The sequence below is a fragment of the Quercus suber genome, unplaced genomic scaffold, assembly GCF_002906115.3.
Source record: "Quercus suber isolate HL8 unplaced genomic scaffold, Cork oak 2.0 scaffold_70, whole genome shotgun sequence".
Taxonomy (NCBI): domain Eukaryota; kingdom Viridiplantae; phylum Streptophyta; class Magnoliopsida; order Fagales; family Fagaceae; genus Quercus; species Quercus suber.
This window is the reverse complement of record NW_027069535.1, coordinates 493977-499637: the sequence shown is the minus strand read 5'-3', so window position 1 is coordinate 499637 and position 5661 is coordinate 493977. Positions and strand designations below refer to the sequence as shown.

General features: G+C 34.1%; 1 pseudogene; it reads right to left on the bottom strand.

Annotated features, from left to right (window-relative positions):
• Positions 1 to 1822: 1822 nt before the first annotated feature.
• On the bottom strand, positions 1823 to 3630 carry LOC136067412 (carboxylesterase 1-like; annotated as a pseudogene).
• Between the last annotated feature and the right edge of the window lie 2031 nt (positions 3631 to 5661).

Here is a 5661-nt window from a genome sequence, read left to right as displayed (position 1 = left end):
TATTCTATATACCATATATATATATATATATATATTAATTAGAATTTTTTTAGAAATATTTTACTTGAAAAATAAGCTTTATAAAATTTTTAAATAGGATTACAGTTAGTAAAATGAAAATAATAATTCGTATTCAAATAAAATTTATTTTCTTTTTAAGAGTTCGCATCTAGCTAGAATAAGATATAATATCTTCATGCTATTATGTTTTATGCAAAGTGGTATTAGAACTTGTTAGTATTGTGATATAGAAAAAGATCAAGATGAAAGGAACCACTTATTTTTGGTGATCGTGGGATGTAGAACCTTAAGGTAGCGAGTCACGCTAACAAACAAGGATTAACCCATGGAACCTATGAGATTCCTGACATACTCATTTATCCATGTTTGAAAGGTAAGAAAGATCATGGAGATGGTAGGCATACGTGTACGAAGGATTGAGCTCATGGCCAACTTATATATCCACATGTTCTTAATTTCAATGATGTTCCATGATTGAATGGTATTATTGGTATATCATATAAAGAAGACTTTTCATAGATTGAATCATTGATCTAGAAGATTACTTCAATTATGCAAAGATCCCAAAAGATTTTAAGATGCTGTTTGTAAATGCAAAGATCCTAAAAGAATTTAAGATACTATTTGTAACAAACAAGCTTGAGAGTTATATAGTAGATCAAAGGTGTTGTTTCGTTTGGCACATTAAATAAAAATATAGGTTATATACATATATTTTTTGGTTGGGGTGGGACTTCCCCCTTAATTCTTTTAACAAGTTTTTTTTTTTAAATAAATAAATATGAGTTCCAGTTAGCTTAACTAATAAAGTTTCTAATAGTTGATTAAGAGATATGAAATTCATTCCCCGCCTACACCAAAAACCGGTTAGATATTTTGGTCTAATGGTAAAAAGTTATTATCAGGAGCGGATGCTATAGGTTGAAACTCTCTCAAAAAAAATTAAATAAATAAATGGACTACACAATGGGTAGTCTAGCAAGATGCCACGATTGAGCCCAATGTAGGCCCATCACTTAGTCTTGTATGGTTTCCAGTTTTCCAAGGTAGGCCCATCACTTAGTCTTGCATGGTTTCCAGTTTTCCTTAGTCCAAACCAAATAGAGACTCATACATCTTGGGGAGGGGGGGGGGGGGGGTGTCTTTGTTTTGCTAAGAATAGAAGTCTAAAAAGAAAACTTATTATTTAGGAGACGGTATCTCTTGTGCCTGGTGCATGAGACTTATGTATCATTGACATGTGGGTGCCACACTTGTGTGTGTGTAGAAGCAATTTAAGATTTTTTTTTTTTTTTTTCATTGCTAAGAATAGAAGTCTAGAAAGAGGACTTGTTATTTAGGAGATGATATCTCATGTGTCCACATGTCAGTAAGATATAAGTCTCGTAGGTTGTGCACATACAAAACTTAGAAGTTATTTAGACATTTTGCACTTTGCAGAGAGCATTGATATATATCACTTTTCTTTTCTTTTTTTGTGTTTTTTTGGGGGGGGGGGGGGGGGGGGGGGGGGGGGGTGTTGGGGGAGGGGTGCGTGGGGCGGTTACTTACTCAGCCTAGGTAAACCCATTTCTACACTTGGAAAAAGACTAACCATAGTTCTTATTTGGGCATGGACTGATGGGCATACCAGTCTTGGGCTAGCCCAACTAAAATTCATGCATAGTGACAATTGACATAGATCAGAATGTTTCCCCTGTTATTCTTTTCCCTAAAATATAAATTATTTCCAAATAAATCCCATTTATTCCAAACTTAAACAAATACTATATCAGTGAAATTTGTAAAATTGACTTGTATATATTGATTCTTCACCTTTTACATTAAAAGAAGAAAAAGATGATGCTCAGTATAACAATTCGAAATCCAAACAAATTCTCAACATAATAATACCAATGACAGAAATCATAAGGTTTTTTTTTTTTTTTTTTTTTTAAATTAACATAAACATACAAATTGCTTTATTTGGTTATTTTTATGAGCTATAAGCCAGATTTTGTTGATTTTTGTATTAACTGAAAGCAATCATTAATAAATTAACACCACCAGCTATCATTTCTAAGTAGCCACCTAAGAAAATATGAATCCTTTAAGCACTGCATGCAGTGCCTCAGCCTTGGAGGGATCAGTGACATGCACCATATGATAATCTCCTACACTAAAATGACCCACTACCTGTACACCCTTTGCCTCCAACATTTTGACCAGCTCAATTTGACGATCAATTAGTGGGTCCCCATCACAGCCAGTTACCAAAACCTTCCACCCCAGCCGTTTGATCTGGTCCAAGAGTTCTGACCCACCCATCACCGTTGGATTGCAATACTAGTGATCACGGTCAACCCCGATTGGTAAGGACATGTCCCACATCAGATCAAGTACACTTTGGGGCAGCCTAGGGTCATTGACCAACCTCAATTCTGACCCAGTTCTCTGGGTCCCACCAAAAAATGGTTGGTGCAATATCAACCCTTTGATCATCATCAACGGCTCAAAATGGTCCACTTCTGCAGCTACACGTAGTCCTGCGTGGTAGGCTATATTACCTACTGAGCTACTTCCCATAATGTAACAGTTGGAGAAATCAGCATACTCTTTCAACCACTTATCATGGGTGGTTTTGATCCAGTGCGACGCTTCCACAACATCATCATATGCAGCTGGCAGTCGATGCTCTGGAGCGAGCCGATACTCGACTGATGCAATGACCATGTGGAGGTCAATCACAATTTTTGTGCAAAAATTGTGAAAAATTGTTGAGGCTGCACTACAATGTATGAACCCTCCCGCACGGTAGTACACCAAGAGGGATAGTTTTTTGTTTGAGAAAGTATCCGGTGTGTTTTGGGGTATGAATATTCGAACCCAAGTGTTATTTGATTGGTTGATGTGGATGTCTTTGGAGAGAACGAGGGTGGTGTGGTCTGGATTAGGTGTAGCTAAGGTGTTTGGATATCTGTTGGGGTTACGTGTGATCGTGCCATCTGAATTGTTGATAATCTGAAGATATTCATAAGCATCAATGGTGAGATTTGAAGACACAATTTCACTTGACATTATAGCTCCTTACTCTCTCTAACAATTTTTGAGCTTGAGATGCCTTGAGGCATATCGTTGGTTATATGGTATAGTAGGCTTGGAGCACACGCATGAAATGCGTGAAAGATAGAAAAGATTATGTATAAAATTGATTTAAATTTGGAGATAGTCAAAGAAGAAAGAGGTAGACAAGTGATTTAAATATTCATGTAAAGAAGAAATTTGCTTGGAGAAGAAGGTGGTATTTGATTAATTAGTTTGTAGGCAATTAAACGACAGAAATAGATGATGTGGGATCACATTTCGTTTGAAAATTTTAGTAGAATATTCAATCTTTCTATTGTTTGAATTTAGTAGCAAATGTTTATATCAATGGCAAATCAAGAAATTTGTTTCAAAATAAGAAAATATTCCAACTGATTTTTGGCTTCTTCGCAATGTATTCGAAACCTACACATATACTAATAAAATGGGCAGCAGTTATGATTGACTAAAGCAATTGTAAATAGAAATTTAAAAAACGTCTGCAATGTCACAATTCAAACTGAAGTGTTTGTATTTGCAACATATTGCACATTCCTAAGAGCTCACTCTAGGCTAGAAAGCCTATAAGGTCACCTTAGTTTCACACGATTGTATTTTAACAATAACAATAAAACCTTAATTAAGCTCAAAATTTTGAAAAAAAAAGCTATTGCTACTTAATTATGAGATCAATTACAGTTGGTTATATATATATATATATATATTTTGCTATTTTAATCTACTAAAGTCATCATTTTTTGTTATCTCCTTAATTGTCATGCCTGATTGTACTACTTATATTAATGTTATTTTAAATTTTCTTGGCTACTTATATTAATGTTATTTTAAATTTTCTTTTACTATATTTGGTGTACCCTCCATTTGAACATTACAGTATTTTATATAATTACGAGGAGGGGAAGATAGGTCCACAAAAAAAATACTATTGTGAGAGGGGCACATTGATTGGGAGCATGAGATACTTTGTCTACACCATGAAATGCTTTTAAGTTTAACAAATTAATAAGTTTGTTTACAATACTTAAAGTTATTGCCCGTTGTGCATGACGTGAAATTTGAATAGCCAAGTTACATTGAAGTTAATTTAATTTTAAAACTTTTTAAATCCTTTGCATCAAACTTTTTAAAACTTTGCAAATTGTCTTAGGGTTTTGTCTTTTAATGGAGTGGGGCTTAAAGAGTTGTGCTGTCTCTGGTCCAAATGTGACACTTCACCCAATAGAGTTTGGGTCTTTAATGAGAAGCATGTGTGAGCCTCATAATTTTGTCCAAACTTTTTAGTTGTCTAGTAGTTAAGTTGTTTTCCTCCAAACCCCATTTTGTGTAAATATTAATTTTATTTGGGAAACTCATTTTATGAAGAGATCAGAGAAATAATGTGTGTCATGAACCTTGATCTATTGAGGAGAAATTATGGGCCTTGAGCCTAATCCATGATATAAGAGAAACACATGTCGCGAGTCCATCCCATAATATAGGAAAATTAAGAGCCATAAGCCCAATTATGAAGTTAAAAAAAATTATATATATATATATATATTTACCATGAGTTCAAATTTCAATCCACTAGGTGCGAGAAAATTTTGGGCAAAAACTCCATGCTATGTAGATATTTGACTTGGGTTTAGGATATGTTGTAGTCTATTCTCTTACGTTATGACCTCCAAGTAGACGTCTAGGAATAAACGAGGGACTACCAAGTGACCATGAAGCAAAAAAGAGACCTCAATATTTAGCATTAATGTTTGATCCATGTTGTAAAGTCTCAAAATTGTAACGAGTTATTGTACTTCAAGTGTAGACTTAACCAATCTTATTGATTCTTAATTAGTCATTGTTAGGGTAATATTTTCTATGTAATTGGCTAATCCTTTAACAAAACGCACTTTACTTGTAAATTTGGTAGATCTAAGTTGGGTTTGATACATATCAAGTGGTTGTATTAAAGACATAAAGATTAATCCAAGAAACAAGTGGAGAAAAGCTATTTTACTGAAACTTGACAGATAGCTCAACAAAAAGTTGTTATCGAGATTTACTGGGCAACTCGACACAAACTCGATCAATCAAGCTTTACGAATTCAAAATTTCCAGATCTAAATTTCAACCCATGTTGATGTATTTGTTTAGGGTTTCTTTTCTTATAATTCTAGACACATATAAGACTTATTTTAAAAGCCATCATACACGGATACAGATACCAAAAGTTTAATTTTCTCTGTGAGAAGCTATTTTTTTTGTACGCCATAAAGTTTTGTAACCAAGTGCTTTCTAATCTTCATCGTTTATGAAGTGAAAAACTTTGCAGCCAACAACAATTATTTAATTTGCTAGAATTAGTCACATACTAGAATTTGTGCAAAGGGTTAGTCACAGATTGAAGATTTGTGAAACAAAGGAAAGAAGGCTACTACAAAAACAAGTCCAATTGGGTATTGGAACAAAAGTTTAATTGTAGGTTGGTACTTTGGGATATGCTAAGGTAGTAATCGCTTGATTATTGATTAGTGAATTTTTGGGAGTGATGACTTTAAAATTACCCGGTGGAGTTTTGGC